Source organism: Mytilus galloprovincialis, chromosome 12 (assembly GCF_965363235.1).
Source record: "Mytilus galloprovincialis chromosome 12, xbMytGall1.hap1.1, whole genome shotgun sequence".
Taxonomy (NCBI): domain Eukaryota; kingdom Metazoa; phylum Mollusca; class Bivalvia; order Mytilida; family Mytilidae; genus Mytilus; species Mytilus galloprovincialis.
In genome coordinates this window covers 16,435,391-16,459,800 of record NC_134849.1, presented here as the reverse complement: position 1 = coordinate 16,459,800, position 24,410 = coordinate 16,435,391, and the positions used below count along the sequence as shown (strand labels likewise).

The 24,410-nt window shown below is 33.7% G+C and overlaps 2 long non-coding RNA genes across 2 annotated transcripts; one reads left to right on the top strand and one right to left on the bottom strand.

Annotated features, from left to right (window-relative positions):
- Positions 1 to 266: 266 nt before the first annotated feature.
- On the top strand, positions 267 to 10,666 carry LOC143055031 (uncharacterized). The gene is made up of 3 exons (XR_012971919.1): positions 267 to 458; positions 6,753 to 6,852; positions 10,486 to 10,666. It is a non-coding gene; the product is annotated as an uncharacterized LOC143055031 (long non-coding RNA).
- Positions 10,667 to 14,432: 3,766 nt separating this feature from the next.
- On the bottom strand, positions 14,433 to 16,469 carry LOC143055615 (uncharacterized). The gene is made up of 2 exons (XR_012972104.1): positions 16,380 to 16,469; positions 14,433 to 14,524 (listed from the first exon to the last, which is right to left on the bottom strand). It is a non-coding gene; the product is annotated as an uncharacterized LOC143055615 (long non-coding RNA).
- Positions 16,470 to 24,410: the final 7,941 nt, after the last annotated feature.

The window sequence follows — 24,410 nt, the reverse complement described above, 5'->3', positions numbered from 1 at the left end:
TTGAACCAAATTGGCTGCTTTTATTAATAATTGAACCAAACAAAATCAACTATTTTTCTCGTATCTACTTGTAGTGCCACTTTAAAAACATACTAATCTTCATAACGGCTGACAGGCAATTTGTTTTTATAAAGAAAAAGAGTGGATAGAAATTTAATAATGATATACTTCACATAGTGAACGGATTACAAAGTTTAATACATAAATACTTTTAAAAAATAGAGCCACATGTGGGCTGTTTTGGTCAGATTTAGTGACACATGCATGAATGATTCTTCAAATAAAAGTAGTTAACGCGACTAACAAAAGAAGAAAATATATATTTGGACAGAGAAGAAGATATACTTTTGTAAATGATGGGTGTTTTATTGAAACTTGCATTTGTCGTGTTTGTTTTGTCTATGCTCTCTTCTGTTGTGGACGCAGCTCCGAGGAAATTTGGAGGAACACAAAAAACGGTAAGATTAGGAAAATTCTTATAACTTCAATAGTATCTTTACAAACGCAATGATAAAATTGAGAATGGAAATGGGGAATGTGTCAAAGAGACAACAACCCGACCAAATAAAAAACAACAGCAGAGGGTCACCAACAGGTCTTCAATGTAGCGAGAAATTCCCGCACCCGGAGGCGTCCTTCAGCTGGCCCCTAAAAAATGTATACTAGTCCAGTGATAATGAATGTTTGCTTCTATATAATGTAGGCATCTGAAAGTTATAATTAGTTTTACTTCGTATTACATTTATTTGTTTCTTACAGTTAAATTTCATTTCTATTTTCACGTTTTGTTTTGCTATGGTTATTTCAGTTTCTAAACTTACAGTTTGGTTTGTTAAATGAGGTGTACTTTATCATGTTAATGTTTTATGTTATCTTTATTTTGTTTGTCAAAAGCTGTATTTTTGATTTACTATAATAATAAAGATGTAGCATAGAACATTCAATCACGAGAAGAAAAACAAATAAAGTTATTCGGTATGGGTATCACTTAATATATAATTACAAATCTAATAAATCATCGAGTTTAAATAGATTTAGTGATACCTGTTTATTATATCAAATATTAAATATTTGTATATTTATAAGAAGAAAATGTGTAATTTAACTTTGTACTTGTTTGGCTTTATAAATATTTTGATATGAGCGTCACTGATGAGTCGTGTGTAGACAAAACGCGCGTCTGGCGTCCTAAATTATAATCTTGGTATATTTGATAACTATTAAGGCAGCAACCATTTGAATTTCAGGGGTGGGGGCTATGGATTTTTTTCTAAACAAACTTTTTTTTCCTAAAAAATCCATAGCTTTTAATTCTTTAAAAGAGGGACGAAAGATGTCAAGCTCATAGATTGAAAATAAACTGACAACGCCATGGATAAAAATAAAAAGACACACAAATAATAGTACAGAAGACACAACATAGAAAACATACAGAATAAGCAACACGAACCCCACCAAAAATTGGGGATGATCTCAGGTGCTCCGGAAGGGTAAGCAAATCCTACTCCCCATGCGGCACTCGTCGTTTTGCGTATGACATTACAAATCCGGAAAATAGTCTTATTCGGTAGGTCACATTCGTGAAAAGGGAAGAGGATCGTAGTTATGACATAAGGAACATATCCGATATCATCTGTGAAACGCGTATCCCATTACGGTGAACCAAGTCGTGACGGCGTCCGTAAAATTTACGATGGGATGATTTCAACTTCACCATTTGGAACTCTTTAATATACCCTTTCAGTGGTGGATCTAGAAATTGGGGGGACCCACTGGCTGCCTAAGAGGAGGCCCGCTCCCGTCACGCTTCAGTGATTCCCTATAAAAATAACCTTTTTTTCTCATAAGGGGGCCTTAATCCGCCTCTGCCTTTATTGAACTATTAGCTGATCCGGCAGTGAGCATTTTAGCGGAACAAGTCGAACGTTTTAGCGCCAAAGTATAACCCATTTTAGCGCGGCAAGATTTTTAACCCATTGTAGAGAAAAATTAAATTATTAATGCCCACTTCAGCCAAGATGAAATTATCTATGTTCTTTTTAGGTTAGATGAAACTAATTTGTTATACGAAAAGAATACATTCATCCCATACTAAGAAAAAGGTAAAGCTTTCGACATTTCCTATCAAGTTCATTGAGGCATAAACTTTTTTTGATCCATCTACAACATATCCATTTTGTTTTGGGGGATATGTTTTCTATAACAATGAAATCATGAGAGCATTTGCATTCATAAGATCAATCCAGGGTTAAACGTTTTCGTACAAAACATTAACCAATGAAATAATCATGTCAGTTTCAATTCGCAGTAATGTGTGAACGACTCCAATTACTTAGATATTGGATACTAAACAAATACAAAATATTCCGTAATGTTTACCGTTATGATAAACAATGTTCGTATGTGTTTGTATGATTCTAAAGGTTTATTTCAGTCTTAAATGGGCAGTTGAAATGGATTTTTTTATATAAAAGGCGTAAATATTAGCTTTTAAATGGGGACACATTAACTAGATTGTTACTATCAACATAATCTGTTAAGTATAATGATATACTGTGGATTCATTTATTTTCGTGGATACCAATTTTCGTGGATTGAGAAAATAGTTGCATTTTCGTGGATATTAGACTTCGTGGTTTTGACAAAGTCTGCATACATTCCTTAAGAAAATTTGCAATTCGTTGAACATTTAAATTCGTGGTTCCCCTGTTCCCTCAGAATCCACTAAAATTGTTATCCAACGAATATTAATGAATCCACAGTACAGTGTATAACTACAAAGCCACGTTCAATACGAATATTGTGTCTTCTTTCGACCGGTTGTAAAGCCGTTGTCAAAGAAGGGGTTCTGTCTTCGCTGTTTGGGATGTACAAGTACGCAGCCACGTCCGGTCAGAATAGTGACCTGTGAAAAGAGTGACACGCTTTTTGCATGTTGAGAACACAGTCAGCAACTTCATTAGGAGTACGTGGCCTGTTGCAATGAAAAATATCAGTCCTGATCCAAGAAACTCTCCTTTTCCAGTGTTACTCGTAATTACCATGACCTTCATCCCTGACGCCTCTGTTAATGGCCTACCTACTGTATGTTTTGTTTATTTCTTCCCCATTATATGACTGAAATATTTGCCAATGGACGTTAAGGAAACAACAATCAATCATTAATTCAATATGAATAGTTCAGACATCTTATAACTAAAGGCCCTGCGGTGACATATTGTTGTTAATTTCTGTGTTATTTTGGTCTCTTGCGGAGAGTTGTCTCATTGGCCAGGTTGGATAAAGTTTAAATCATTATAAATGATAAGATAGTTGTGTAATTTAACAATTTAAATCGTTCTGCGTGATGTGTTATAATCTTTTTACCACAGACCTTTGGTTTGGTCATTATATAATATAATAGCGATATAGATTATAATACAAATCTTCAGTGTTAAACCTCAATAATTTAGGTACATAGACTGAGTAAAAATAATAACAACTGAAAATTTAATAAAAAAAAACAACCTCCAAAACTGTAGTTTCAAACTGCAGACAAGTTTTCCCCATATTTTGCTGGAGCAAAAATTTCACCTTATGGTTTATTATCTTTGTTAAATAATTTACTTTATTCATTGTGATGTGTAGAATCATCCAATTTCTTCTTTAGATACGATGCAGAATATCTATTGCTAATTGAATTCGCTCACTAAATATATTTATATTTGTCCAGAATATACACTGTTATGCCCTACCTACGATAGTAGAGGGGCATTATGTTTTCTGGTCTGTCCGTCCGTCCGTTCGTTCGTCTTTCCCGCTTCAGGGTACAGTTTTTGGTCAAGGTAGTTTTTGATAACTTAGTACACATGTTCCCAATGATATGATCTTTCTAATTTTAATGTCAAATTAGATTTTTATCCTAATTTCACGGTCCACTGAACATTGAAAATGATAGTGCGGGAGGGGCATCCGTGTGCTATGAACATTTTTGTTTTTTGTTTAGCGTAAAAACTTTTTAAGTGACTAGTGAATTAAGAAACCGATGTCCTTGTGTGTTTGTTTGTTTTCTTATGGTTTATTTCAATCTGAAATGTGCAGTGAAAGGTCTATTTTTTAAAAGGTTTTGATACTAGATACAGGGATACACATAATACGTCATGTATAATGATTTATCTTACCTCCTATACATTTCTAGGAATATGATTGGTTAAAAGCAACCTCGTGTAGACCGTGTATATTCCATATCAAGTTAGTAGGTAGGCGGGGCTTATCGACACACGGTTAGTAGAGGTGTTACGTCCTTTTATAAAAGCAAAACGGTACTGAGAAAAAAATCTCAAAGGTTTCAACAGACAATGAATGATTGAAATAAATTCATAAAACACATTTAAAGCTAACAAGTGGTTATTGTTGGCATTCGTTTTTGAATGATCAATCGAAGTATAGTTTCTTAATGCTAACGGTATTGAAGACTTGCTAACTATGATAGGTCACTAGACTAATGCACCATGTTAAGATAGTCGGTAAGATGTAACTAATAATATCGCGAATAACTGCAAAGGCAAGTTAAACATGAATATCCATTAAGAGACATAAGAATAACAATATGGTCACTTTTGTCTTCTTTCGACCTGTAGTAAAACTGCTTTCAAAACAGGGGTTCCGTCTTCGCTGTTTGGATGTACAAGTACGCAGCCACCTCCGGTAAGAATAGAGATATGTGAAAAGAGATTCAAGCTCTTTGCATGTTTATAACACAGTCAGAAACTTCATTAGGAGTCCGTACGTGGTCCGTTGCAATAAAAAATATTAGTCCTGATCCAAGATATCCTCATTTTCCAGTGTTACTCTTAATTACCACGACCTTCATCCATTACGCCTCTGTTAATGGCCTATCTACTGTATGTTTTGTTTATTTGTTCTCCATTATATGACTGAAATATTTGCCAATGGACTTATATCAACCAACAGTGGAATATTTATTTAATATGAATAGTTCAGATATATTTTAACTAAAGTTAGATAGTGGGACTCTGACATTCAGTAGTTTAAACAGATTGCGCGAGGTTGGATAAAGTTTAATTCATTATAAATGATAAGATATTTGTGTAATTTAACAATTCAAAACGTTCTGCGTGACGTGCTATAATCTTTTCAGCACAGGCCTTTGGTTAGGTCATTAGATAATATAATAGCGACATAGATGATAATACAAATCGTCAGTGATAAACCTTAAAAATTCAGGTACATAGACTTAGTAAAAAAATAGCTACTAGATTTAAATAACAAAACCTCCATAATTGTTGTTCCAAAGTTGCCGAAAAAAAATTCCCCATTTTTTTGCTGGAGCAAAAATTCACCTAACAGTTTATTGTATTTGTTTGAATAATGTATTCATTGCAAAGTTTAGAAGCATATATTTTCTTCTTTTAATACCAAATGCAAAATATCTATTGCTAAATAAATTTGCTCGCTATATAAATATATATATATATATATTCGTCTAGAATATACATTTTTTGTTCAGCTTAAAGGTTGCACTTTGTAAATACAGATGTTTCTCAAAACACGCCTAAAGGTTGCACTTTGTAAATACAGATGTTTCTCAAAACACGCCTCTTTTGGGGAGAACTTGAATATTCATAGAAAATTAATTTTGTTTACATACTGGTTCCCAGTTATGCTCTCTGTGTTCCATCTCACAGAGACATAACTTGGCAAGTTACCAGTAAATAAACATGTGCATATATTGTTTACATTGAAATCTGTGGTAACCTTTCATTCGAGGTAGGGGTAGTTAAGAAAATAAGTGTTAGTTTAAACTCTGAGAAGTTCAGGGCATATAAACGTTGAAAATATGCCGCACAGCCCTATATTTTGACCTTTGAAAAAAATTGTGGTGCATATAAACATTCAATTCCAGGATAAGATTTTTTTTAGTAGTAAAAGTGGTACAGTTTTAGCCGTAAAAGGAGTTCCTATTGGAAATTGCATTGTCAATATTTACAGAAATGCAACCTGTAAGCTTTTTAATGACTTGTGAAATAAGATACTGCAAGGTACAAAGTTAAATATAGATGTGTAGAAAACTTCAAGCTGAAACTTTTCCAAGCTTCATAGCTGATAGAATTCTTAGAATAAAACAGCCTTGGTATTTTTAAATCATTTCGAAAACCTACATTTGAAATATTTTGCAAATAAATCATAACCCTAAGACTAGCAACCTGATTCACGTTATTACATTCTACATGTAAGAAATAAACTTTGGCACAGAGATATGTCTCGCCTATGCGTTATTTTGATCGTATAACGCCTGCGAGATTTTGTGGCAGGTGAAACAAAAGACAAAAACCAAGTTTGCGAATATTTTTTTTAATTTAAGACTTTAATGCTTCTTTTTGTAAATTCATTGGGATGTAAAAGCGATGACAGAAGTACATTTCATATGAAGCGCGGAAGTGCTTCATTCTTAAACTGTGCGCACGGTCAACGCTTTTACAACCGTATGAAATTGCTAAAAGAAGCATTCAATACTTATATTACCTTTTTTTCTCTCTATAATCACGAAAACACGGTCATGAAAACACGATAACAATCAAAAATTTAAAGTTTTTCTTATATCTAACTGCACACTGATCTAAAAGTGTGTCATCATGAATGTTACAATTCATTTTGAAGTGAATGTTAATTTTAAAATGATGCTAGATTCCTGTAAGCCAATCAAAATAACGTATTATAATGAAACATATATCTGATGTAATTATTTACAGGTATTAACACCGAGACAAACTAAAACTCTTGAGAAAATGTTTATGATGTATGGTAGAAATTTTGATTTTGAGAGAAAGCATGGAATTAAAGGACCAAACTGTAAGTATTAATAGTATTACTAATATCATATACAGTATCAGGAGATATCGCCAATGTCGGAACTGTACAAAAGATATCACCAATGTCGGTACTATACAGGAGATATCACTAATGTTGAAACTGTACAGGAGATATCACCAATGTCGGTACTGTACAATAGATATAACCAATGTCAGTACTATACAGGAGGTATCACCAATGTCTGTTCTTTACAGGAGATATCACCAATTCCAGTACTGTACAGGAAATATAACAAATGTCGTTCTGTACAGGATATATTATTAATGTCAGTACTGTACAGGAGATATCACCAATGTCAGTAATGTACAGGTGATATCACCAATGTCAGCACTGTACAAGAGATATCACCAATGTCAGTACTGTACAAGAGATATCACCAATATCGGTACTGTACAAGAGATATCACCAATTGCAGTACTGTACAAGAGATATCACAAATATCGGTACTGTACAGGAGTTATCACTAATGTCAGTACTGTACAGGAGATATCTCCAATATTGTAATGTACAGAAGACATCACCAATTTCGGTATTGTACAGGATATATCACCAATTTCGGTACTGTACAGGAGATATCACCAATGTCAGTACTGTAAAGGAGATATCATCGATGTCAGTACTGTACAAGAGATATAACAAATGTCAGTACTGTACAGAAGATATCACCAATGTCAGTTATGTACAGGAGATATCACCAATTTCGGTACTGTACAACAGATATCACCGATGTCAGTACTTTACAAGAGATATCACAAATGTCAGTACTGTACAGGAGAAATCACCAATGTCAGTAATGTACAGGAGATATCACTTATGTCGGTACTGTACAGGAGATATCACTTATGTCAGTACTGTACAGAAGATATCACCAATGTCGGTACTGTACAGGAGATATAATCACCAATATCAGTACTGTACAGGAGATATCACCAATGTCAGTACTGTACAGGAGATACCACCAATGTCAGTACTGTACAGGATATATCACCAATGTCAGTACTGTACAGGAGATATCACCAATGTCGCACTGTACAGGAGATATCACCAATGTCGGCACTGTACAAGAGATATCACCAATGTCAGTACTGTACATGAGATATCACCAATTGCGGTACTGTACAGGAGATATCACCAATGACAGTATTGTACAGGAGATATCACCAATGTCGGTATTGTACAGGAGATATCACCAATGTCGGTATTGGTTAATATCGTTTTTAGGCAAAAACTATTTAAGACTCAGTATTTAAGTTTAATGCTTCAATTATGTAGTATTTTTCCATCTGGTCAAATATATCTGGAAGCTTTGCGATTCGGGGACTTTATTTGGATATTTGTAAAGATAGAATTAACTTGTCACGTTTTAATTGCATGAAATGACTATGAACATGCATGCATCTTTACAAATTATATATCAACAAATGTCGGTACTGTACAGGAGATATCACCAATGTCAGTACTGTACAGGATATATCACCAATGTCAGTACTGTACAGGAGGTAACACCAATGTCGCACTGTACAGGAAATATCACCAATGTTGGCACTGTACAAGAGATATCACCAATGTCAGTACTGTACAGGAGATATCACCAATTGCGGTACTGTACAGGAGATATCACCAATGACAGTACTGTACAGGAGATATCACCAATGTCGGTATTGGTTAATATCGTTTTTAGGCAAAAACTATTTAAGACTCATTAGTTAAGTTTAATGCTTCAATTATCAATTTCCAGAATGTAGTATTTTTCCATCTGGTCAAATTTATCTGGAAGCTTTGCGATTCGGGGACTTTATTTGGATATTTGTAAAGATAGAATTAACTTGTCACGTTTTAATTGCATAAAATGACTATGAACATGCATGCGTCTTTACAAATTATTTTTTGAAGACTGTATTGCCTTCTTGGTGAGTTCTTGCTAAATTTGTCGTCAGGTTTCATTTGAAGTGTTGTATACTCAGTGTCCCCTTTTACTCATGTCTTACTGGATAATCTAAACAATAGAAATTAACAATCCTTTTCTCCTTATTTTAAATAAGGTGAGCACAAGATTTTAATTTTGTGGCAATCAGCTTCCATTTTAGAATTTAGTTTTTAGTTTTAAAAAATATAGACATTTGTAGAAGCATAAATAAATAACATGATTGATTTGATTTTAATAGTATAACACAACTATGCTATGGTTTGAGTAAGTTAATCATTTTAACCGGGTTTGTAATAACACGAGCAACACCACGGGTACCACATGCGGAGCAGGATCTGCTTACCCTTCCGAAAATCAGTTTTGAGAGGGGTTCGTGTCGCCTAGTCTTCATTTTTATATGTTGTGTTTTGTGTACTATTGCTTGTCTGTTTGTCTTGTTCTTGTGTAACCATGACGTTGTCAGTTTATTTTCAATCTATGAGTTTGAATGTCCCTCTGGTATCTTTTAAATCTTAACCAGAATACCCGGCACACTAGTAAGTTTTGGATTTGTATATGGGCTCTCAGGTTCAGTGCTTGTCTCAATGTATATTGGCTCTCAGGATGAGTGCTTGTCTCTAAGAATGTTTTTTTTTTGTGAAATATCCATATAGATATACGAAGGATGTGGTTTAGTTTGTTTAGTTTAACATATTTATTTATAGTGGATTGGGAAACAAGTTTTGCAACTTATATTAGTCTCTTTCCACTTTGCGGGTGCGAGTGCTGCCTTGTAGTGGCATTAGCCTGCTCTTTTTCGAAATCTACAAGAGCAACTTGCAAGAGATCTGGCTCTCTCTTAACACGGGTCAGCCATTTATCGTCCCCTTCCGACGGACTATCATCGTTTCCTCAAGACCATACTCGCAAATGGTGTAACGGAAGAGCCGAAATTTCAGTCCCTGAAATTTTCATCCCGGAACGGGAATCGAACCAGGAATCTTTGTGTTAGTAGTCCGATGCACCAACCACTACACTACGGCTCCCTATGTGGTATGAGTACTATTGAGACAGCACTCCATCCAAGTCACAATTAGTTAAAGTAAACCATTATTGGGAAAAGTACGGTTATTCAACACGGAGCATTAGCTCACATCGAATAGCAAGCTATAAAGCGCCCCAAAAATGACCATGTATGTCAATTATATTGATATTGGCAGTTATAGTATATATTACTCAATAAAGAACAAATGAATGCAAAAAATAAGGAACCGTTTGACAATGAATTGCATGAGACAACATATCAAATAATGATTAATTTTGATATATTTGTCCATCCAAAAACAATTGGAGGAGGGGGGAGTAAAGTTCCATTATTCCCTCTCTGAGTCCACCACTGTGTATAAATGTATATTTTCCCTTTTCCCTCTCTGAGTCCACCACTGTGTATATATGTACATTTTCCCTCTCTGAGTACACCACTGTGAAGATATGTACATTTTACCTCTCTGAGTCCACCACTGTGTAGATATGTACATTTTCCCTCTCTAAGTCCACCACTGTGTAGATATGTACATTTTCCCTCTCTGAGTCCACCACTGTGTAGATGTGTACATTTTCCCATATTAAGAAACTGTATGATATTCTGTAATTCAACATTTACTCAGTTTTGTGTCTGTTAATTGTATTTTTGTTTCTTTTCACAGATCTGTGTGCCATTGCAAAATCATGTGATTCCCGGAGAAAAATAGATGATACAACTTCCAAAAAAAATAAATGAACAGTGTGACAAAGCTTCAGTATTACTTACCAATAACATATATATAGAACAAATGTTCTCAAATTAAGCATAATTTGAATGTGATTAAAATAAATTAATAAAACTTGTAGTTTTTTCAAAGGGTTTCGCCTGAGGGTGTACTGGAGTACTTCAGGGTGTTAAAATATGTTTTAAATTCGTTGTAAATTAGTGTATGCGCAATCTGTAGTTTTGACCAAAAGTGACAGAATAATCAGAAATGATGGCGGCCGACGAATAGCAGAAGCAAAAAATACCCATATCTACGGATATGAACGTACAGAACTTATAATATACGATTGTTACAGAGTTTTACGTATGAAAAGATTGTAATTAACGTACGTTCAAAATAGAAATACGATGTGGAATGATTGCCAACGAGATAACTATCCACCAGAAATCAAATAACGTATAAATATCAGCAACTATAGGTAACCGTACGACATTCAACGAGGAGCAAAATCCATAACAGTAGGACCTACTAATAAAGTGTGCTGTAAAAGGCACCAGCATGATCACAACCTTATGCATCTTTATCATGCATAACATTTCCGCCTTTAAGGAGGTATGTTTGTGTCAACCATTTTCATTAATATAAACTAAGCTTCTATGTTACATAGAATACTTTCAATCTGTTTCAGGCAAATGCTAAAAATACATTGATGAAACTTTACTTTTACAAACCATATCTGATTTAAAGAGTTATCCCCCAGAGCCCAAGGCCTACCACTTTAAACGTGCGATTTTCATTGTGGTAAGAAACGGTCGGCTCATGGGATATAAACTCTAAGCCGGGAATGTCACAATATATACCCTGTCTGAGACCTGAATAACATATAATGTAGGGGAGAGTAATATAAAAAAAAATGTTTAACCCCGCCCAATTTTTATGCCTGGCCCAAGTCAGCAGCCTCTGGCCTTTGATAGTCTTGTATGATTTTTAAAATGAGTTCATTTAGATATTCGGAGTTTAGTATGCCGTCCATCATCACAGGACTAGTAGATATTTTTTTGTTTAGGGATCAGCTGAAGCACGGCACCGGGTGCTTGCTGTATTGTAGACCGATTGGCGACCTTCGTCAGTTTTTTGCTCTTTGGTTGGGTTATTGTTTCTTTGACACATCTCCCATTTCCATTTTCAATTATATATGAAGTTTAGACACCATGACTTCATCAGATATATTTTTTTATAATATTGATAAAATGCAACAAGAACATGAGCGAGCGCGTTGACGATATTACACTATAACATACCAGGTCAGGAGCCTATAAATCAGCTGTTGTCGTTTGTTGCATATTTGTTTTCATTATTTTGTTCGTTAATTAGAGCCTAGATTTCTCGATTAATTGTAATACAATTGTAATTTCGGTGCCTTTTTTAGCTGACTATGTGGTATGGGCTTTGATCATTGTTGAAGGCCGTACGGTGTACTATAGTTGTTAATTTCTGAGTCATTTGGTCTCTTTTGGAGAGGTGTTCCGTTTGCTACAGACCACAGTCAGTATTAATTTCGGTTTTTGACACATTTAAAAAGGACACTTCACTATAACAACGGCAAGCATGATGTCACGAAACGACAGAATCGAACAAAAAACAAAAATAAAAATACATATATATGCTACAATAAAAGGAAAACATTACGGATATAAATGAAATTATTCAGATAAATAAAAATAAGTTCAAGTAAAGAAGGTGTCATTACCACCACTGTCAAATTAATTAGATTCGCCTTTAATACAGGAGTAGGTAAATATCACTGACAGGTCCATTTGACATGTGTCATAAGTTTAGAATTATGAACAAGTGAAACAGAAATTCGTGTTAACCAGGTAGAATAATTCAATTAAATTTTCGAATGAGGGGGAGTGTCGTTTTGAAGATTTTGGAAAATAATCTTCTAGCATAAAAAGAACTAACAAAATAACCTATGATTAAATGTATATTCTTCCTCAAAAATTGCTCGGAATGATGATTTTTAAAAATTGACAAAACTTACCTAGCAATAGGCGAAATCTAAAGATTGCAAAAATTCACCATCATGCATAATGATTCCTCTTTTTTTTGAAAATCAAAGATAAATTAAAACAGCATTGATCTTATTAAATATTAGAAGATGTGGTATGAGTACCAATGGGATAAGTCTCTATCCAAGTTACAATTTGTTTTAGTAAACCATTATAGGTCAAAGTCTTCAACATGTACACGTAGCCTCGGCTTACACCGAGTAGCTGGAATGGCCCCGACCGTTACTAGTGTAAAACTATTCACCGAACAGCAAGCAAGGGCCCCAACAATTACTAGTGTAAAACCATTCAAACGGAGAAACCAACGGTATAATCTACTAGTATATAAACTAGAGGCTCTAAAGAGCCTGTGTCGCTCACCTTGGTCTATGTGCATACATGTATTAAACAAAGGACACAGATGGATTCATGACAAACTTGTGGTTTGATGATGGTGAGGTGTTTGTAGATCTTACTTTACTGAACATACTTGCTACTTACAATTTTCTCTATCTGTAATAAACTTGGTCCTTTAGTTACAGAGGAAAATGTTTTGTAAAAATTTACAAAAAATTACCAAATTAATGAAAATTGTTAAAAAATGACGATAAAGGGCAATAACTCCTTAAGGGGTCGAATTACCATCTTAGTCATGTCGACTTATTTGTAGATCTTACTTTGCTGAACATTTATATCTCTATCTATAATAGTATTCAAGATAATAACCAAAAACGGCAAAATGTCCTTACAATTACCAATTCAGGGGCAGCAACCCAACAACCGGTTGTCCGATTCATCCAAAAATTTTCAGGGCAGTTAGATCTTCATTTGATAATCAATTTAACCCCAAATGCTTTGGTTTTAGAGTTATAAGCCAAAATCTATATTTTACCCCTATGTTCTATTTTTAGCCATGGCGGCCATTTTGGTTAGTTGGACGGGTGACCGGACACATATTTTTAACTAGATGCTCCAATGATGATTGTGGTCAAGTTTGGTTAAATTTGGCCAAGTAGTTTCAGCGGAGAATATTTTTGTAAAAGTTAACGATGGATGACGGACGCCAAGTGATGTGAAAAACTAACTTTACCCTTTCGGCCAGGTGAGCTTAAAACGAGAATTGAGAAACACATATGAACCACATAAAAAACGACAACTTAACATCAGATTTCTGACTTAAAACATGTGCAAACCAATGGAGGGGGTTTAAACGTTTTAATAGGAACCAACCTTCATCCTTATCTAAAACAATATTTTACAATCACAGCATAGAAAGATACAGTATAAAATATAAATTGAAATGACTTAACCCAATAAAAAGACATATTAATACCATTGAACGAATTAATTTGATTTCTGATACAATGTATATAAAATATCAATAAAATAAGTGGTGAATGAGTAAAGACAGCAGTGGAATACCTCTATGAGATGTTGAACAAATTTAAAGACAACAATAACATTGAACAAAAAGCCGCCATATACAATAATATACAAAGGTAAAAAAGAAAAAGAAAATATTATCAGAGCGCCTGATCTCACCTTGTAAAATATTATCAAAATTTTCATAGTTGGCTTTAATCGTGTAGTAGAAACTACTCGGAAACAAAATATGTACAGATTGTTTGTAGTGTCTTTTTCAATCCTTTTGTTAGGTGAGTATTTTCTTTGGCGTATTCTCCGCCACAAGATATTACATTTATTCTGTGTATATATATATATATATATTGTATATTATTAGTATATGTTATTTGAATTCTGTTACATTCATCATCGAACACAAACGTGGCGAGTAAAGAAATGACTGGAATATATCTTTATAATGGCTGAACAAATTAGACAATATTAAAATAATTTCAATCAATTATTTTATTTCATTCTGCATCAGAAATATCCGTCTGTTGGTTTGAGTATGACTATGGTCAAATTGATACTGGACAGGTCTGTAATAGAGAACATGATAATGTTTAGACTTACACAAATGACTTAATAAAAACACATTTCATTGGTAGTTCACTTTATCAATTTTATGTATAATAATGATCAGATTTAACTTAAATATTACAACGATAATGGGTCAACACAGTCAAAAGTAAAATAACAAAAATTACCGAGCGCCGAGAAAAACTGAAAATGGAAAGTCCATAATTAAAATGAACTTTGATGCATGGTACTTAATATCCCTAGATTTCAGTGTCATGACGGGTGTCTCATCGTTGAACAGAATCTTATTACACTTCAGAAGCGTCTTATATCATCCCTGATTGCCAGTTTCTTGACGGGTGTCACATGTTAAACAGAGTCTGCTTACTCTTCAAGAGCGTCTAATATCATGAATATCATCCCTGGTTTTCAGTGTCATGACGGGTGTCACATGTTGAACAGGATCTGCTTACTCTTCATTAGCATTTTATATGATCCCTGGTTTTCAGTGTCATGACGGGTGTCACATGTTAAACAGAGTCTGATAACTATTCAAGAGCGTCTAATATCATGAATATCATCCCTGGTTTTCAGTGTCATGACGGGTGTCACATGTTAAACATAGTCTGCTTACTCTTTAGTATCATCTTATATCATCCCTGGTTTTCAGTGTCAAGACGGGTGTCACATGTTAAACATAGTCTGCTTACTCTTTAGTATCATCTTATATCATCCCTGATTGCCAGTTTCTTGACGAGTGTCACATGTTAAAAAAAGTCTGCTTACTCTTCAAGAGCGTCTAATATCATGAATTCCATCCCTGGTTTTCAGTGTCATGACGGGTGTCACATGTTAAACAGAGTCTGCTTACTATTCAAGAGCGTCTAATATCATGAATATCATCCCTGGTTTTCAGTGTTAGGACGGGTGTCACATGTTCAACAGAGTCTTTTTTCATTTCAGGAGCGTCTTATATCATCCCTGATTGCCAGTTTATTGACGGTTGTCGCGTATTAAACTGAGTCAGGAGCGTCTTATTTTATCTCTTGCTGGCAGTGGCTTGACGGGTGTCACATGTTAAACAGATTCTTATTACATTTCAGGAGCGTCTTATATCATTCCTGATTGTCAGTTGATGACGGGTGTCACATGTTTAACATAGTGCTCACTCTTCAGTAGCATCTGATATCATCCATGGTTTTCAGTGTCATGACGGGTTTCGCATGTTTAACAGAGTCTGCTTAAATTTTAGGAGTGTTTAATATTATCACTTGCTGCCAGTGTCATAACGGGTTTCACATGTTGAATACAGTCTGCATACACTTCCGGAGCACCTAATATTATCACTGGTTTTAGGCGTTGGTTCGTACTTCTCAGTTCTATTCGTTGATTTATTGCGTTTTTTCTGAAGTTTTTTTTAATATAAAGTTAAGTTTGTCTTCGACCTTTTTTAAACGAAAACATTTATTTAGGTTTACTTTTACAAATTGTGACTTGGATGAAAAGTTGTCTCACTGGCACTCATACCACATCTTCTTATATCTAAGAACAGACAAATGGCTCTTCTATCTGTGATATACATTCAAAGTATCGTAAATTTATTTTCTCAACTAATGGTACTCTTTGGTGAATACTTTGTTATAGATAACAAACCCTTCAGAAATAGATACAGTCAGATGTCATCATTCATTACAATATGCTTTACTTAATTAAAAAACATCTATTATTCAAAAAGCAAGACTTAATTTAAGGTATGATTGAGAAATCTATGCATGCATCTACTTGTTGTTGTTCATAACTATTGATATATACAAAAATATATCTAATATTCAAAAATGATTCCAAAAAGATTAATGAACCATATCTCAAACTAACCGTAGGTACTTCGCAAACAAACGTACGGCTGGCATCACAATCTGTTTGAAACCATGTCCAGTCGTTGAATTTTTGAAAAGAGACACATAAAGTTTGTGGTCTACCTGGTGGTACAGCTGAAAAACGTTATAGACAAATTATCAATTTTACAAAGAATTATAAATTATGTACAAAATAACAGATTTAAAAATCAGAAGAAACTATTGTTCGCCGACGTTGTTTATAAATAGCATCTTTAAGACACAACTGCTGTACAATTTTATTTTGAAGAAAACACTGCTACATTAAGGACATCACAGTTTTCGCTGTTCGAAATTCATAAATCGAATGAAAAAAAAAAAAACCAAATCCGGGTTACAAACTTAATCTGAGGAAAACACAACAAATATATTAGATGACTACGGCACCACAGAAACACAACACTAAAATGTAACACACACAAAAACGAACTATAATATAACAATGGCCATTTTCCTGACTTGGAACAGGACATTTTAAGAAAACAAATGGTTGGTTGAACCTTTTTTTTTTTTTATTGATACTAACATTGATTTTATTTTTGACATTCAAAAATAATATAGGTATCCCTGGTATGAACAGACATGCGAAATCGTCATCTTACATGAATTTGAATGTCCCTCTGGTATCTTTCGCCCTTCTTTTACATCCTTTTGATACTGTTTACTAATAATGACTTTTATTTCATTTAATTTTTGTAGTACACGTTTTACACGCTGTTGAGTGTTGCATACAGCATGTAAACCTAGTTATTTCTAATGTTTTTGTGAGCTGTTGAACTACTGTCCAATTGATCTATGTCTCAATTATTTTTTATACCCAGTTTGTTTTACTTTGAAATCAGACTTTAAAAAGTTATATTTAAGCATTCCTTAATGACCAATGCTATAACACTAATACGTTACTATAATAAAGAAAATAGTTATCAAAGGTACCAGGATAATAATTTAGTATTCCAGACGGGCGTTTCGTCTACATAAGACTAATTAGTGACGCTCATATCAAAATATTTATAAAGCCAAACTAGTACAAAGTTAAAGAGCATTAAGGATCCAATATTCCAAAAAGTTGTGCCAAATACGGCTAAAGAAATCTTTGCCTGGAATAAGAAAAACACTTTTTATAATACGCATATTTGGATTATCTTAAAAGGTTGAAATTACCTATTCCAAATGGAGCAGCATTGAATGAAAATAGACCACCGTCTGTGACAAATTCAAAAGTGTTGTCGTTGTTCAGATCATTTGCACCCGTCCAGAGTCTCGGTGTCAGCGCTGTAATATGAATTGAATTGTTATGCGTGTTAAAGGAGTGTGTCACTCTGAATAAAGTATGCAAACACACATATACTATTAAAATCAAATGAAACTGTATGCCTTTATTATGTTAATTGTATACAAAGCCCTCGAACTACAAGTTTGACATTTGAAATATGTTTCAAAAGAACATCAGATACTACACCAATAACTATTATATAAAAGGGGCACTGTCTACAAGATATATAAAAACATAAAGTATGATGTTTTTGTTAAACCATTAATGTGTTACAATGAAATAATAATTCCTTTCAGGAAATCAGTATGCGTCAATTTCGTCAAATTAGCCTAAGAAACATTAAGGATAAATTATTCACCTGCCGGTAAATAATTATATTTCATTGGATTTGTATACATTTGAACTGATCGTATGTGTAAAATCGACTTTACATAAACAAAACTTGCAGCAATTTTACCAAACCCCAAAACCCATCCAGCTCCACCCCATCCCAAACTATTTGATATAAGTTTGTTGTATTCTACATTGATCTTTCGATGTCGTCCCTTACTGAATCGATCCACAATCATTCTTTTATTGTAAAAACGATGATTAATCTGTAGTTTAAATCTATTATATGAAATTCAACAGACAAATTCACCGGCACTAGTTTATGTTTTTCTCAGTCTTTTTTGAGGTCCTTATCTTAATATTTTATTTTTCTTAGTTATTACATGGCATTCATTGCAAAGAATATATAATACGTGTCTTTTTACATGTTTCTGAACTAACAAAATTTGAAAATAATAATGACATTATATTATAATTTAATTTTAGATGTAACGCATCTTCTGATTGGCTGACGTTATTTTGTTATCAGACCATAGACATAATTTAGTCATGTGACCGTGATGTCATCAACGTTTTTTCGTGGTTTTCTACAGTTTAAAATGGAATTTAGAATTAAAGTATAAAAAATTACTGTACTAGTTTTTTCTGTCTATCCGAAATAAGATAAAAAATGTGGTGCACACTGTTAAATAACCCGCTACGCGCGTTATTTAGTGTTCAGTGTCACCAATTTTTTTTTATGTTATTTCTTCATAGACAGAAAAAATATTACAGTCATTCCTTAAATAATATTTAAAGAAGCCAAATCTTAAAAACTTGGTTGGAATGTAGATGAATAGTTGCAGTTGTGTCATATAAAAAACGAATGAATTATATACACTCATAACGTACGATCAAAAAACTTATCTCTGACAGCTTCAGCTTCTGCTTCGCTATTTGGCCTCCAAAGGTAGGCTCCGTCTGTATTGGAACAATTGGCCTGTGATGTTGCAACAAGACACATATCCAGTTTTTACATTGATAACACATAATATAATACAACAAATGAAACATTAATTAAATGACTTAAGACTCGAAGTATCATTGTTGGTATTATCAGGTCATTGACGTGTCTAACATTCATATTACCACATACGTTGGTATCGAGCATCACTGAAAAGACTTCAATTATGAAATGCACAACTAATATCAATATGATATGGTTCATTATTTATATTATGCTGTTGTACAAAAACAGTCGCATTTCATGAATGACAACAATTATTAAACCTTTTCGTAAGGAATAAACAGCATCCAAGTTCTACAATCGGTTGATACCTGTAGTTTAGCTAAGTTATGTTTTGATGCTTAATTCCTAAACAAATGTTGTTGTATTTCTTGTTATTCTTGTTAAACTAGCGGTCATAAACTTTGAGTATTCTTTGATATGTACATCGTGTTTTTTGTTGAAGGAATCTATAAATATTCTTCCACGTCTGGTCAGTGCTATTGTTACTTGTTTTAAAAAAGTCTGTTTTGTATCGATTTGAATAGTTAAGTCCTTTTCAAATGATTTTGTAGTGTTCAAATGATCTACTGCTGCACCACTAGTACTGTTCTAGGTTAAGGGAGGGTTGGTCCCCCGCTTACATATTTAACTGAGCTACATTCTGTATATGCCTGTTATAAGCCAGGAGCCACCTGTAATTAAGTGATTATCGTGTGTTGAAGTATATTAGATTTGTGTTTCGTTAATCAGTGTTACATACACCAGGTGGTTTGTTTCCTCATTTGAATTGTTTAACATTTCAATTTATTGATAATTACATGAATTATGCGGTTATGGTTTTTATGATTGGTGAAGGCCGTACTGTGACCTATAGTTTGAATTGCTAACCTCTACGCCATTAAGTCTTTTGTGAGAGTTTCATTGGCAAGTATACCACCTCTTCTGATTTTTATAAGTAATACAATTTTTTTAAATACACAAGCAAACAAAAACAAAAGTATATTTTTGTACATGTGCTCCAGGGAATGGTTGAATATAAACACATTTCAAGCACTGTACATTAGATATCACGCAATCAAAATAAATGATACTTACATAATGTTTGATTACTAACCTGTGCACTTTGCCACGTGTCTTCTATAGATGCACTGTAGTAGTAACAATTAGGACTAACAGTTTGGTTATCTAGCAAAGAATATCCGTCCGGGCATGGAACACATGGGGCTAATCAGGTGAAATATATGGGTTAGATATTTAAACAGATAGCAACAACATTAAGTTAAACTGATAAAATATTCAAACAATATAATGTAAAATGTACCTTATTGCAAAGACCGATGTAAACTTGCATTGCTTCTTATACGCTAAAGTATCACGTGGTTCTGAGAGACGTAATATTCATATCAATTATTAGAGTTTGTATAGTAAAATACTTGTTCATGTTGCTGTTTGCAGATTCAATTAATATTGATGAAGGGACACAAATTTGAACGCTTTCAATTAATACTTCTTTCTCATTAACGACAAAAGCTTAGTTCAATGCAGGTTTGTATAATTTTGTTTCAATACAGCTATGGTTATTTTTGAAAAAAAAAAGTTTGTTTCCTCTTTGGAGAAAAAAAAATGTTTCACCCTCAATTGCCACTATATGTAATGATAAATTGAAAGAAAAATCCAAAGGCGAAAAAAATAGTCCATAGCCCCCCCCCCCCCCTCTCCCAAAAAAAAATCCAATGGTTGCTGGCAATATGTTATGGAACTTGGTAAAAATAACTAATGTTAAGACATAATGCATGCTATCTATTGAAATATTGTTTCTTCACGTAAACAATATCTATTTTGGAATTTAAGAACAAACTGTCCTCATTTCAACTGATTTGTGCCAAAAATCAGATATTACTAATATGAGCATATATTACGATTAATTTAAACCTAAAAGAATCTGGCATCATCATTAGATCAATGTTTTATTATGATGTTAAGAAAATTATTAGAGCTCTTTTATCTGTAGTACCACATAACAAAAGTATGACCTTTGTCGATTTATTCATATTTGCCCTTATAAACAAGAGCACTTGTCATTCTACCATGAAATTTACGATTCATCGATATAAAAACAAAAAAGACATCAGTCAAACACTAGACGAAACGCGCTCTTTAAATTCGTACTTTATTTGTCCTTTTTAACTCTTTTTAATCGAGCGTGACACAGCACTACAAATATTTTAAATTCTAAGTACCCGAAGGTCCTGGAGGACCAGTATCTCCTTTAGGACCAGTGGATCCAGGTGGCCCTGTTTGTCCAGATTCCCCACGAGGTCCTGTGTTTCCTTGATCCCCTGTGTCACCAGAATATCCCTTTGCTCCCTTTGGTCCAGTGGTTCCTGTTTCTCCTGATGACCCAGATGGTCCTGTCGGACCAGATGGCCCAAGTGGCCCAGTTAGTCCAATGATTCCAGAGGGTCCAGGAGGTCCTGTTTCTCCTTGTTTTCCCTTTGAACCATTAGCACCAGGTGGTCCATCTGCTCCGTCCATTCCGGGGGCACCACTTTGTCCAATAGGTCCAATTTGTCCAGGTGGTCCAGCAGATCCTATTTGACCGGTTTTACCACTTTTTCCAGGATCTCCCATTTGGCCTTTTGGTCCTGAAGCCCCAGTAAAACCTCGAGGTCCAACACGTCCTGTTTTTCCCGGGTCTCCTTTATATCCCTTTGACCCAGGAGTCCCAGCTTGACCAGGATATCCTCTCATTCCTACAAATGTCAAACATAAATGGAATGAATACAATAGCTATAACATTAATTTTGGTTGCTTGGTTAACTTTTTGGAAATATATATGAATAATTTAATTTTGGATGTAACGCGTCTTCTGATTGGCCGACGTTATTTTGTTATCAGACCATAGACATTATTTAGTAATGTGACCGTGACGTCATCAAAATTTTTTTCAAGGTTTTCTACGGTTTAAAATGGAATTTAGAATTAAATTATAAGAAATGACTGTAATATTTTTTTCTGTCTATTCGAAATAACATAGAAAATGTGGTGCGCACTGTTAAATAACCCGCTACGCGCGTTATTCAGTATGCACCAAATCTTTTATGTTATTTCTTAATAGACAGAAAAAATATTACAGTCATTCCTTAAATAATTTTATGCAGCATTCAAAATTAGGAAGATAACAAGTTATTTAAGGGATTTCATTCTGTTTTGCCACATAAATTTATGTGTAATACATAAATAACTTAAATTTGTATTTTCATGGATGTTTGATTATAGGTTTTGCATAAATTCCTATAGAAAATTTGTACATTCGTTAGACACTGAAAATCGTGGTAATAATTAATAATGAATCTACAATAAGCATTACCTTGTGCACCTTGTTTCCCAGGAGGCCCAGGTACTCCTATTTCTGAAAATGAGCAATTCAAATTAGCTTTTCTTCAATGTATTATTTTTAATTGACATGATCATGTTAAATGTTTTGAAAGTTGTAACTTTCTGGACATCCTGTATATGCCGCTTCATTCCATTCGTTTGACTTGTCAGATATTTTGATTTTGTCATTTGATTAGGGATTGGGTATTTTTTGGAATTTTACTTTTTTTCATATTATCAGTGTTGATATAGAAATCAATATCTATAAAAAAAATCTTTAATCGATTTCGTTTAGGCCTATGTGACTTTTAAATAAAGTTAAAGGTGAAAATACATAAGTGTTTTAATCTGCTTTACAATCTTTTTATTGTGTTACCTTTAGCTACAGAATAATCATGGTGTAGACAGTCTTCAATGTTTCAGCATCTAATTTATAATGGTTAACTTTATACATATAATGTCTGTTTGTTTAGTATTTTAGTGATTTCACCTTTTTCCTATATCCTAACAATGAAAATTACACCATACTATTAGTAGAATTCCCATTGTATTTAGTAAATAACAACTTCTTATTGAACGTTTTTGAAAATGCTTCAAGGGGTTCATTAGATTTTCAAACGGCAAATTAGTTGATGTTTCATTATTGTATGAACTATGAAAACTACAGAGGTGTTAAAACTCACCAACTACTTTATAATGTTCATCTGTAAGAACAAATAATATAGCAAGTCTACTCTATGTTTATAAAACGAGAAACGAGAAATTCTTATGAACCACATCAACAATCAAGTATAACTGACCATCAGGTACAAACAAATGCAGCAGGTTTAAACATTTTAAACAGTCGCCAACCATCGTCCTAACCTGCATTTGTAACATAATATTACAATATAGAACAGACACATTGTAAAATATAAATTTTGATATTTATTCATACATCTCAGTCACCTTTTTGCTGATTTCTGTATGATTTCAATGTTACTAGATTTAAAAGAGGGACGAAAGATACCAGAGGGACAGTCAAACGCGTAAATCGAAAATAAACTGACAACGCCATTGCTAAAAATGAGAAAGACAAACAGACAAACAATACAATTGAGAATAATTAAACAATAGTACACATTGCACAACATAGAAAACTAAAGAATAAGCAACACGAACCCCACCAAAAACTAGGGTTGATCTCAGGTGCTCAAGAAAGGTAAGCAGATCCTGCTCCACATGTGGTACCCGTCGTTAAAGTGGCAATCTTAATTAAACTTATCACCAGGTTTGTTATTACGACGGGTTTACATTTGGTCTGCTTACCCTTCCAGATCAATTTATATCAACTCAGTTTCGGTGGGGTTTCGTGTTGCATAGTCTTTAGTTTTCTATGTTGTGTTTTGAACACATGCGTGTGTCTTTGTTTTTCTCTTTTATTTTTTATAATGTTGAATTTGAATTCCCTTTGATACCTTTGCCATTTTTTTATATATTCTATCACATGAGCCTTGAATTGAGAGAACATTGATGGGTGCAATAATCTTTACTGGTAAATGAATTGTCTAACGGTATATATTGGAGTCAATGTTGTTAGTTGTTTGATTTACCTCTGATAGGTATGTCCAATAATTTACAGTCCATCGAGATGATAGGCGATAATTTTAATTGTCTTTGAAAAATAAGAAAAAATTAAAATGGACAATTATTTAATCTTGAAACAAGTCAACTACAGAACCACCAAACAGTTGCTGCAACGGTTCTAAATGTGCAAGAATAATGGTGTCCTTGCTTAATATTCTTGCATACTATACAATCAAACAGACTGCCTTTCGGAGTTAACCAAAAGTTACCATACGTATATTTTGTATTCATTGTGTGGGTTGAATTACATGAATAATAAAAATAGACGGGTTGTTGTTTATCTGTTAAAAGATTCCTACGCGTTCAAAATAATTGCATTTTCTTAATAACAAGAATAATAAAAGATGTATTTACCTTTGTCCTGTTCTTGTCCAAAATCGACATATACATAGTCTGTGTTGTCGTTATTGTATCTT